The 13,526-nt window shown below is 40.9% G+C and overlaps 1 protein-coding gene across 3 annotated transcripts in view; it reads left to right on the top strand.

Moving 5' to 3' along the window:
* AGBL4 (AGBL carboxypeptidase 4) overlaps positions 1-13,526 on the top strand; it is a 1,778,944-nt gene that overhangs the window by 733,311 nt on the left and 1,032,107 nt on the right. The window lies entirely within an intron of this gene.

Here is a 13,526-nt window from a genome sequence, read left to right on the forward strand (position 1 = left end):
TCAGCCAATAACAATAAGGGCTTGTTCACATTTTGTTTTTTGTTGCGTTATTTTTCCCGTATTTTTTTTCATGCAAAATGAATGAGGTTTCTGAAATCTCATTCACACAATTAATTTTTTGACCTACGGGGTGCTGTTTTTTTTTAAATGCAGCGTGTTCATTATGTCAAGAACTCTAGAGAGTGGGAAAAGCGAATGCAATAGGGCACTACTGATTAAAATGAACACCACTGAGGGGACGGTGGCGCTCACCTGGTGGTGTTGTGTGACGGCACAATATGTACGGTACTTAAAGTGTGAATATCCGCTGCTTTATCCCTGTGGCTTAAGGAGATATCTTCTAGATGTGCATTTATCAAAATGGAGAGAATTGTGGCATGTCAGGCGGGCTGCGCTGCAGGAAATGAGGAGCCTTGGAGCTTCAGATAAAATTTGTACCAATGCGTTTCAGTTCCACACCAGCACTTTTTTGCAAGGTCCAAAAATAAAGCAAATGACAAATTGTCACTTGTTTTTTTGACCATGAGAAAGGTGCCGATCCAGTGCCGAAACGCGTTGATACTTATGAAAACCTTATCTAAAGCTCCAAAGCTCTTCATTTCCCACAATGCAGCCCGCCTAACATATTTCTCTCAATTCTGGTAAATGTTCATTATTTCAGCATTTTTACTACAACTTAAAGCACATAACAAATATGCAAAATTTACGCTGCAATTTTTGAGCCATAGTCTGCGCTTTTCCTGCGGATATAAAAGGCAACAAAATAGCTACGCCTCAATATAATTGATTAGAATTAATAATATTGATTATCTTTCGATAATACCATCCATCAAGGGGTGGGATATAGTAAAGGCATTTTGTCAGCAGGATTTTCACACTCTACACTATATGCTCATGTAACTTTTTTAAAAGACAAGTTTAGTAATACTTTTACATGGTTAATCCGCTCTTTTGTCTCTGAGACATCAGCGTTTGAATTGATATGTAACTAAGGTTGAAGGATTATGATAGATCTGAAGCCTCGGTCACTCCAGCTCTATTCCATGGGCAGAGCCACTTCCTGCTTAACTGACAGATACTTTGCCTGAAGTCAGCCTCATAGAGGTTGCCAGTCAAGCAGGAGAAGGAGGAGGCGATGGACAATGAATAGAGCTGGAGTGACAGAGGCTTCAGCACTATCATAGCCCTTCAGCCTCATTTGCAAAATAATTCAGGCATTGATTTCTTAGTATCGGAGGAACAAGTTGGCCATATAAAGGTATTGCTGGATTTGTTTTTGAAACATGCACATATAAAAAATTGAGCGGGTGAAATCTTGATGACAGATTCCCTTTAAAATATTTTTTAATGAACCAACAGCAACAACTAGATGAGAATGTTCCTGATATGCAGTAGCTGGTACCTAATACAAGTAGTCAAAGGAAAGAAGACCTGTGGAATAGAGACAGGCTCAAAGAGGCCAAGGGTTTTGCATAGAACCAGTTAGGTCATCTGGTCGGAATTCCCACAAATTGTATCAGATCATTCTAAACCTTGTCAACCTCTGAAAGAACCAGCGATGGACCAATGAGCATCAGAACATGAACATGGAGGAATAGAAGTGTGATAAATCGCATTTTACATGATGTGGACAGTCAGATGCATGTGCGTCGCTTACTTGGGTAAAAGATGCCACTAAGATGCACTACGTTAAGAAGTGAAGCCAATGGATCCAGTGTGAAGCTTTAGGCAATGTTCTGCTCAGAAACCGTGGGTCCTGGCATTCATGTAAGACATATCTATTCATTGTACAAACCAAGTACAATACCTTCCCGCAGAGCCATGGTGTTTCCTAATAGCAGTGGCCTCTTTCAGCCAGATAATGCTCTTGCTGCACTGTAAAAACTGTTCATGAAAGTTTTGAGGAAGGGTTCAAGATGATGACTTAGCCTCCAAATCCCCCAAATGTCAATATAAACGAGCATATGTAGCACGTTCTAGAAAAACAAGACTGATCCATGGAGGCTACAACAAGCAGTTTACAAGGCTAGAGGTCTCCTGCTGACATTTTGGCACCAGATACCAGAAGACACTTCAGTCATCTTGATGAGTCAATTAATCTTTGGTTGATAACTACTTTAGTACGTTGAGGAGGACCTGTGGAATATTAGACAGGTAGTTGTAATATTATGGCTGATCCTTGTATAGGTATGTATAGTCTCATGAGCGCTAAGAATCTAAACAGTAGAGTCATAACGTAATTCTTACCTTTGTACTATGACCTCTGATTACATAAGATGACGAGTCATAGAATACATTCATATTTTAATAAAACAGAAAAATTAATTATGGTTCTTTCAGACAAGCAATAGCATTGAACAGAAGAAAAGTCTTGTAGTTCTACGTATATTTTTGTGAAAAGTGGTGGCCTACACATTTGGTTTTGGTAGCCCTATTTGCTCACAATGGGTCATGTCCTGCTTTGGCTCCAGGCATTTGTGGGCTCATGGCCAAAAATCAGGATTGGCCTTATGTTTACCGCATCTTTGGCTTGAGTGTATGGACTACCCAAGCCGATTGGACATTGGCATTTTTTGAGGTTCTGACTGGTACTGAGATGGATCTTCCATTTTATTTTTATGGTATGAATTTCCTACATATAAGGCAATAAAGACGTCAAGACATAACCCTATATAAGTCTCCATTAGCTCATTACTAGTTGAGATGTCTCGTCACATCATCGCTTTCTCTATGAGTACCGTAAAGTAAAATAATGATTGTAATGTTAGACAAAAATGGTAAAAAATCGTACATTAGCCTTGGGTAAAACTAAGCTATTCAACATTTCAAGTTGGACGCTGTCATAAATATATGTTTATGTATGCAATGTAGAAATGCACAAGTGGATAAAACAGTTATACCGACGTGTTTTACGTACGCATACTATTGTGCCGCTATCAGTACGTAGACCCGTCACTGGTAAACACACAGATAAAGACTTGTTAATTGGCATTTGGTTTATGGATCAGATGAGCGGTAAAGAGATGCAGTTTATTGGTAAATAGTGCACACCATTAAATCCCCTAATAAAGACTGCTGGCTGTCTCAGGAGAGAGAAGAATTATATGGGCACGGTTACGTCGCATTAAGGTTAACTACGCCATACACTCTGGAGACAAGTTCTTGATGTTTGTGAGCTCTGTGAAGAGAGACAGTTGAAAATTTGTGTTAAAAGGCAGTAAATAGAGCAGCACCCGACCAACACATACAAGAACTCGGAAAAGGACCGATATGTGAAATATTAATAATAAAGGATCAGTGGTCACTAATGCAACATATAGACATCACCTATTAATGATATACTCTCTAAAAAAATGATAGCCTCACTCTTAGGGTATTTTTGCATAGTGTCTTTTTCATGCAGTCAAAAACTTGGATTTTTTTCAAGTGGGAGACACTTCAGGAATCGCTCCTTTCCTCAGGAGTTTTGCAAAGCTGAAGTTTAATGAAGATAATAGTAGACTTTTTAAGGCAAAAATTGAGAGAAAACATACACGGATGTCTTGTGAGCTTTCCCATTGACTTGTATTGTAAAACATAGAGCATCTTCCAAGTGGACAGTGCCTGCCAAATAGTCAGCTCACTGAAATTTTCTGAACTCTATTTCAGATGTTTTTTTTTCGAAGAGGAACCATTCCAAATCCACCAGAAAAAATGTTGTTGTGAACATACCTTTAATTGCCTACAACCGTAGTTTTTTTCAGTAAAAGATCAACTTTTTGTCGGGCTTGAAAATGGTATATAGGCCACAGCAACGAATAGTTGTGTTCATTCAAAAGCTTTATTTTATAGACCCCCCTTAATAATGATAGTGTGGTTAGTTACAGAGTTTGGTCGACAACCAGGGCTGTGGAGTCGGAGGTGGAGTCGGAGCCCATTTTGGTGGAGTCTGAGTCGGAGTCAGAGATTTGGCCTACCGATTCCATAGCCCTGTCAACAACCACATCATAAATGACCATGCTGCTTCTCCTCCCTTCTGCAGACCTATATAGAAAAGCATTAATTAAGTTGTGTGTGAGTCACACCATCCAAGAAGAAAGTCAAATTTTTCCAGTTCACTTTCCAACAATTAAATATCCAAAATAGTTCACGCCACATGATGGTCTGGTAGATGGCGCACGGCAGTGGATCCCAAGTGGGCTAATGGATGCTACAGTATAGTTATATGGTTACAATAAAAGGACGCTCCAGCATTCATCTTCAAAGATAAAAAATCCAAATTCTATATTTCATAAGATTACAACCCAATGTGGTAAAAAAAATTTGCGTAGAAAAGAGCAGCCTTATGCATCTACATGTTTCAAAATGATGTTGTTATATAGTGCATAGTCATGGCTAAGAGATCGTTAGCCATGACTAAGAACTATTTAACCATATTGATTCAAAACGTATAGGCTCAGAAGTCTACTCTTGAATGTATTCTTTTAATCATATTGGATTTTAATTTAGTGAGCCACACCATCTAATAGACATCCTAGAAAGATGAGATATGGAAATGGATGGTGAAAGACTCACAAAATGAGAAGCAATCTAGAGAAAAGCCTGTTGGCTCTACAGTATATCAAGATCTACTGGTAAGATGTTCTACTTAGCCATCACTGGAGAACAATAAATAACATTTTGTCTTAAGTTCCACTAAGATTAGGTAATATTAGAAATAAGTGGATCTTTTGAATTTCGATGTCGCTGACTTTGCCAAACTTTCCTACAAAATTTGATTTGCGGCAAATAAATATGTGTGAATCTCAATACTGGAAAGTTTGTAATTGTTTGGAAAATACAGGGAGAGAGAGAACCCTGCTGAACATAAGAGCATACACTCTAGAGAGGCGAGAGAGAGGACCTCACTGACCATAAAAGCTTACACTATACAGAAGCAAGATAGAGGACCCTGCTACCTATAAAAGTTTACACTCTACAAGAGAGAGAGGACTTCATTGAACATAACAGCTTATACTCTGTGGAAGTGAGAGAGAGAGAGGACCCCGCTGATTCTACAAGTTTGCACTCTACAGGAGAGAGAGGACCCTGCTGACCATAAGAGCTTACACTTTACAGCAGCGAGAGAGAAAGAGAGGACCCTGCTGTCTATAAAAGTTTACAATCTACAGGAAAGAGAAGACCCCATTGACCATAGGAGTTTATAATCTACAGACTTATGCAGTGACTCTGGAAAATGGAAAATGACTCCGCCTTACAAACTGTGCTCCATTGGGAACTGCTAATCTGTGATAACACCGGTGTTGACCACCACTGTAGCAAGGTATGATAATCCACTAATGTCATAACTGCAGGGCATCATGGAGAGACAATGCAAACAGCCAGCTCTATAATGCTTCAACTGTGTGGGAAATGTTGCCGAGTGAATCAAATTTTAAAATGTTTGAATTCTTGTGAAACCACGAATTTCATTAAATTCAACTTTAACTCGATCTTCTCATCTCTAGTTACCATGAAACTGTAATACAATTCAATTTAGTTTGTGTGCAACACCCAAACCACCTGCAGTTCTACTGACCCGAAAGAAAACGACGGTGCCATAGTCTTAGTTCATTAGAGCTACCAGAGCTAGAACAGTAGAATGTGGAGGGTGTCTGCTATGTGGTCCTATGACAGATGTTGCAGAGCCGATCGCACGATTAGAATATGTGGTTCAGGTATAAATATAAATTTGTTCTTTCATTATCCTTATTTAACCACATTTAAAACTTTTTCTGGCCACAAATATTCTGTAGACTTTTGTTGTGTTGACTTTTTAGATTACTCGTGTTTGACCCTCTGTGGTTTCAGAGGTCTGCAGATTGTTTGTGAATGCAAATACTAATGGAATCCAGGAAAAGGAAGCTTAAGTGTTGATAGTTTGAGTGTGGTCTCCTGGGGTCTTTTCTTGATCTCCAGTAAATTATTTTGGCTGACATTTTGCCATATTCAGTAAACAGATGTGGTTATAATAGTTGTGAGATGCTAAATTATGTACAAATAAAATGTACTTTACTCTGTAAAGCCAAATTTGGCCTGAGTTTCTGCTCACATTTTAATGACCTTTTGCTGCAATATTTTGTTCTGCTAAATAAATTAATTTGCTCATTTGCAGGTATACAGACATTTTATTGAAAATATGGATTAATCCCTTTTGTACAAGCTATTTTTTAAAGGGGAATTTCTATCCAGTAAGGCCCAAGTTAAAGAAATTGCCAAAACCTAGTGATTACTTTTACTTTCTATCAGAAACATTGCAATTTTTTGCAGAAAATCTCCGTTAACCTCATGCTTGTACCCGTGTGCCGGGTAGTGTGGTGGACCTCTGAAAATAGTATGGATACACCAGCCCTCTTTGGACAGAGTGGTTTCCCCACTCAGGGATGATGAAAGTAATGCATATGAACACCATCAACAGATCAAGTGGATTTTACTCACTAGAAGGCAATGAGCTTGATGGTTACAACTTTCCTACAACTCTGCATTAGATCTCAGTGTGTTAACTTTTTATCTTATGTATCAATAACTTTAAATATCACTGTTGCTACTCAATGGTGCACTGCTTGGGCATGTTAGAATTGGGGATAATATATGAATAATACCACTAAACATAGTATGCCAAGACCAAAATGATCAACTATCAGGCCATGACTGCTACGGTTACCCTTATACTGACCATGTAGTGGTAGATAGCAGTTGTATATGGACACTCTGCAGACCTTATATGTGTATAATGTACAAATAACTCTAATGACTCACTGGTGGCAATTTCACTGATCATAGTCTTTCACTTTCCCTTTTCTTCTCCATCCTGCCCAGACCTCCATGACGACTTTTTTCATCCACGACTTATCTCTACAGAGTGTAATACAAATACCTCATTTCTATTCATGGCACCCGTCCCAATTTTCTGCATCTACACAAACCAAAAAATAATGCTATAACAATTTTGAAATGCCTCATTGAGTAATAATCCCCCCTTGGGGCCCTATATGGTATTAATCTCCCCTTTGTGCCTCAACAAAGTAATAGTGCTCCCTTCATTTGTGCTTCCAAATGGTAACAATGCCCCGTTTGTTCCTCCACAAGACAATATTGCCTTGCTTATTCCTCCACAAGATTAAAATGACGCCTCTGTGCTTTCAAATGATAATAATGGCCATCTATCCCTCCTCAAGTTATTAATGCCTCCTCTGTGCCTTCACATGTAATAGTGCTCCTTTGAGCCTCCACAATGTAATATTGCCATTCTTTGACTTCCCATGGTAATATTGCCCCATTCTGCACCACTACACGATAAAAGTGCCCACTCTGTACTTCCACACGTTTGTAGTTCCCACTCTGTGCCTCCAGGTGGCATTAGTATTTCCTCTACACCTTCACTTAGTAATAGTGCTCCTTCTGTGCCTCTACACAATAGCCCTCCGGATCCCGGGTACACCACAGCTCTAATGGAGCCTGCAGACTTCTTGAGTGTTATTATGTAAGATTTTTTAGGATGCAAATAAAGTTTCAAATGCTTTTTGTCATGAAGATTTGCCAATTTATTTGGGAATTTGGGAGGACTATCCAATTTCTTGAGCCCCCTCGATATTGCAGTAGAGTTGACAAATATGGCTTTAGTGCTTCTGCCTGAATGATCATGTCATTTTGGATGTTTCTTGCTGTGTTTTTTTCTTTTTTTTTCATTTAAGTTAAAAAAAAATTGAAAGCCAAATTTTACTTTAATGTCTATAGAAAATTATTAAAAAGTCTATATTCATAGTTGTTTGTTTTTTTAAGTTTTTCTGTTTGTTTGTTTTTTCAAAGTCCAGCATATTCTTTATTATAGCTGGCATTTTATCTATAAACTTCTTGCAGGACTTGAAGAACATAAAAAAAAATGTTATCAATGTTCCACTACCGGAGCTACTGCCTCAACTAACACCGGAGCTGCTGCAACCCCCACAACATACTGTCTCCTTCCCCGCCATCCTGTAGCATGTAAGCCCGAAAGGGCAGGGTCCTTGCTCCCCTCTGTATCAGTCTGTCATTGTTAGTTTACTGTAAGTGATATCTGTAATTTGCATGCAATCCCTTCTCATGTACAGCACCATGGAATCAGTGGTGCTATAGAAGTAAATAATAATAATAATAATGTTAGGAAAGCTATCAAAAAACACTATTTTTACCCTCGAAACGCGCGGTGTTTTTTCATTACAAGCATTTAAAACACTGAAAAAAGTGTGTGTGAAGGAGCTCGAACTGCTTCCTCCAAAAAAAGTAAAGTGTTTCATTAGGTTCTCTGATAAAGCCAGAAAAGCAGAAATTGAGTTTCATCACTGTATAGATCAGTCAGTTGCTTCAGCAAGTCAGTGCATTCCTCCCAGCTACAATCATTTGCTATATGTTTCTGTGAAATGAAGAGTTCGCTATTACACAGTTGTGCTCCAGTGTATTATGGAGACCAAAATAGTTGTTAATGGAACGGGAGGTAAGACATGATCCTTAGAAGGTCAGGAATTCAAAGTCATGCCGTATCTAGCGGCAAAATAGGAAAAAATTCAGACAGATTGACAAGTAGATAGATAGATAATAGATATACTGGGGGAAATAAGTATTTGATCCCTTGCTGATTTTGTAAATTTGCCCACTGGCAAAGACATGAACAGTCTATAATTTTAAGGGTAGGTTAATTTTAACATTGAGAGATAGAATATCAGAAACAAAATCCAGAAAATCACATTGTATAAATTATATAAATTAATTTGCATCTTGGAGTGAGAAATAAGTATTTGATCCCTCTGGCAAACAAGACTTAAAACTTGGTGGTAAAACCCTTGTTGGCAAGCATAGCAGTCAGACGGTTTTAAGGCCATGACCTTAATGTGCTTCTTTTTGAGGCACTCCTTTGTTGCCTTGGCTGTATGTTTTGGGTCATTGACTTGCTGGAAGACCCAGCCACTACCCATTTTTAACATCCTGAAGGAAGGAAGGAGGTTGTCACTCAGGATTTTATGGTACATGGCTCCATCCATTCTTCCATTGATGCAGGGAAGTAGTCTTGTGCCCTTAGCAGAGAAACACCCCCAAAACACCTCCATGCTTGACAGTGGGGACGGTGTTCTTTTGGTCATACAGTAGACACATTTCTCTTCCTCCAAACATGGCGAGTTGAGTTAATGCCAAAGACCTCAATTTGTGTATCATCTGACCACAGCATCTTCTCCCAATCACTCACAGAATCATCCAGGTGTTCATTGGCAATCTTCAGATGAGCCTGCATATGTGCCTTCTTAAGCAGGGGGACATTGCAGGCACTGCAGGATTTTAAACCGTTACGGCGTAATGTGTTACCAATGGTTTTCTTGGTAACTGTGGTCCTAGCTGCCTTGAGATCATTAACAAGTTCCCACCATGTAGTTTTAGGCTGATCCCTCACCTTCCTCATGATCAAGGATAGCCCACGAGGTGAGATTTTGCATTGTGCCCCAGATTGATGTCGATTGACAGTTCCCAGTGTCAAGCATGGAGGTGGAAACATTTTGTTTTGGGGGTGTTTCTCTGCTAAGGGCACAGGACTACTTCACCGCATCAATGGGAGAATGGATGGAGCCATGTTCCATAAAATCTTGAGTGACAACCTCCTTTCCTCCTCCAGGAAATTAAAAATGGGTCGTGGCTGGGTCTTCCAACAAGACAATGACCAAAAACAAACAGCCAAGGCAACAAAGGAGTGGCGCTAAAAAAAAGGACATTAAGGTAATGGAGTGGCCTAGCCAGTCTCCAGACTTTAATCCCATAGTAAACTTATGGAGTGAGTTGAAGTGTAAGGAGGTGGACCGGGCTGCATCTGGAACTGTTGAGGCTGCCTCACATGTTGCCTGGGGGAAGAAATGAGGGACCGGACAGACCTCATGACCCCGATAGGAGGGGCCAGATAAAAGTAAAAGTGCGCGCGAATCAGCAGCGTGCAGCAGGGTGAGCAGTGTGCTACGTCCCCTGAGCACCAGCGCTGCAACCAGCCATGCTTGTCATCTCCCACCATCTTCAGCGGGACCGGAGAAGAAAGAGGTGCTGTGCAACCAGTGACTGTAGGAGTGAGAGATGACGTGGGCTCAGTGGCCGTTAGTACCGCGCATGTGCAGAAGGGAGAAAGACGGGTACCGGACCTAAGCTCGCGGCCGATGCCGTCAGTTGCTGTACGTAAACCCTCGCTTGATTCTGGAAGTGCTGCGGCCCTTGTTGCTTTGGCCGCGTGAGTTTATGGACTCGGGGCTCAGCAAAAGGTACCGGAGACCGACCGCTGCCGCCAGAAGATGGACCGTCATTTAAAGGACCCCATCTGTGGACAACTTCCCGGTCGTGCCCGACACTACAACCCCTGCAGGATCAGCTGTGGAGCAACCTAAAGAACACAATAAGTTTTGACAATTGGACTGCTGCTATTCTGCATCTTTTGCCCTCTGTTTTGTTTCTAGCACTAACTCTTTAACCATTAATCTCCCTGTGAGGAGCTTATACTCTGTCAAATTAAAGTGTTAAATTTGTTAACCCATGCTCTGTCTCCTGTCCGTCACTGCATCCCGCAACCTGCTTACAGAAGCTCTGAGTTGCCAAGTGACAGCCTCAAAATATTAATGATTTAGAGATGATCTGCAAAGAGGAGTGGACCAAAATTCCTCCCGACATGTGCGCAAACGTCATCATCAACTACAAAAAAGTCTGACTGCTGTGCTTGCCAACAAGGGTTTTGCCACCAATTATTAAGTCTTGTTCGCCAGAGGAATCAAATACTTATTTCTCACTGCAAAATGCAATTAAATTTATATAATTTACACAATGTGATTTTCTAGATTTTATTTTTGATATTCTGTCCCTCAATGTTAACATTGTCCTACCCTTAAATTATAGACTGTTCATGTTTTTGGCAGCGGGCAAACTTACAAAATCAGCAAGGGGTCAAATACTTATTTCCCCCACTGTAGATAGATAGATAGATAAATAGCGATAATAAGACAGATAGATATAAAGATAGATGATGAAAGTACAATAATATACTATTGTGAAACTGCTTAAGGGGTCCTCATGGCAGAAGGCAATAGTATCCATTGTGATTATTGGCATTATTTCCTAAACTGATTTTCTAAAGGTGGAGTAAACATTTTTTTGTTCCCTTGGTGTGTAAAGATAATTAGGCACAAAAGATGCCAAGGCAGAGCAAGGTGGCTCAGTAATTAACCCTATAGTATTGCAGCGCCGGGGTCCTGGGTTCACTTCTCACCAAGAACAACATCAGCAAGGAGTTTGTATGTTCTCCTCATGTTTGTGTCGGTTTCCTCCTGGTTGTCTGATTTCCTTCCACGCTCCAAAGACAAACTGATAGGGAATCTACACTATGAGCCCCAATGGGAGCAGTGATGGTAATGTATGTAAAGTGCTCTGGAATTAATGACGCTATATAAGCAAATAAAATAAATTAATCTATAAGTGCCTACAAGTAGTATTCAACCCCCTGCAGATTTAGCAGGTTTACACATTCGGAATTAACTTGGCATTGTGACATTTGGACTGTAGATCAGCCTGGAAGTGTGAAATGCACTGCAGCAAAAAAGAATGTTATTTCTTTGTTTAATTTTTTTTTAAATTGTGAAAAGTTTATTCAGAGGGTCATTTATTATTCAACCCCTCAAACCACCAGAATTCTGTTTGGTTCCCCTAAAGTATTAAGAAGTATTTCAGGCACAAAGAACAATGAGCTTCACATGTTTGGATTAATTATCTCTTTTTCCAGCCTTTTCTGACTATTTAAGACCCTCCCCAAACTTGTGAACAGCACTCATACATGGTCAACATGGGAAAGACAAAGGAGCATTCCAAGGCCATCAGAGACAAGATCGTGGAGGGTCACAAGGCTGGCAAGGGGTACAAAACCCTTTCCAAGGAGTTGGGCGTACCTGTCTCCACTGTTGGGAGCATCATCCGGAAGTGGAAGGCTTATGGAACTACTGTTAGCCTTCCACGGCCTGGACCGCCTTTGAAAGTTTCCTCCTGTGCAGAGGCCAGGCTTGTCCGAAGAGTCAAGGCTAACCCAAGGACAACAAGGAAGGAGCTCCGGGAAGATCTCATGGCAGTGGGGACATTGGTTTCAGTCAATACCATAAGTAACGTACTCCACCGCAATGGTCTCCGTTCCAGACGAGCCCGTAAGGTACCTTTACTTTCAAAGCATCATGTCAAGGCTCGTCTACAGTTTGCTCATGATCACTTGGAGGACTCTGAGACAGACTGGTTCAAGGTTCTCTGGTCTGATGAGACCAAGATCGAGATCTTTGGTGCCAACCACACACGTGACGTTTGGAGACTGGATGGCACTGCATACGACCCCAAGAATACCATCCCTACAGTCAAGCATGGTGGTGGCAGCATCATGCTGTGGGGCTGTTTCTCAGCCAAGGGGCCTGGCCATCTGGTCCGCATCCATGGGAAGATGGATAGCACGGCCTACCTGGAGATTTTGGCCAAGAACCTCCGCTCCTCCATCAAGGATCTTAAGATGGGTCGTCATTTCATCTTCCAACAAGACAACGACCCAAAGCACACAGCCAAGAAAACCAAGGCCTGGTTCAAGAGGCAAAAAATCAAGGTGTTGGAGTGGCCTAGTCAGTCTCCTGACCTTAACCCAATTGAAAACTTGTGGAAGGAGCTCAAGATTAAAGTCCACATGAGACACCCAAAGAACCTAGATAACTTGGAGAAGATCTGCATGGAGGAGTGGGCCAAGATAACTCCAGAGACGTGTGCCAGCCTGATCAGGTCTTATAAAAGACGATTATTAGCTGTAATTGCAAACAAGGGTTATTCCACAAAATATTAAACCTAGGGGTTGAATAATAATTGACCCACACTTTTATGTTTAAAATTTATTAAAATTTAACTGAGCAACATAACTTTTTGGTTTGTAAGATTTATGCATCTGTTAATAAATCCTGCTCTTGTGGGAAGTTTGAAGGCTCTAACTTATTTGAATCTTATCAAACCTGCTAAATCTGCAGGGGGTTGAATACTACTTGTAGGCACTGTATATCACTGGTGGACACATACAGAAATTGGCCCCTGTGCAAGAATATATGGGCCCTTGCAACTAGAGTTGAGCGAAACGGGTCGAAAAAATTCAAAAGTCGCCGACTTTTGGCAAAGTCGGGTTTCATGAAACGAAACCCGACCCTAGGATGAGGTCGGCCACGAGGTCGGCGACTTACGCGCCAAAGTCGCGTTTCAAAAGTTTGTTTTGCACTCTTTTTCAGCCAATCAGGATCCACGGACACTGTGGGCAATGTGATGACATAGGCACGGGTCACCACCATCTTTCAGAAGGGCATGCAAGTGATTGGCTTGCTTTGGTGGGCGTCACAGGGGGTATAAAAGGGCGTGCACGCCGACCGCCATCTTACTTCTGACGATCTTAGTATAGGGAGAGGTTGCTGCTGATTCTGTAGGGAGAGCGTTAGGCAGGGAAGAAGACAAAA

Source organism: Dendrobates tinctorius, unplaced genomic scaffold, assembly GCF_039654945.1.
Source record: "Dendrobates tinctorius isolate UK_male_01 unplaced genomic scaffold, ASM3965494v1 ptg000061l, whole genome shotgun sequence".
NCBI classification, from domain to species: domain Eukaryota; kingdom Metazoa; phylum Chordata; class Amphibia; order Anura; family Dendrobatidae; genus Dendrobates; species Dendrobates tinctorius.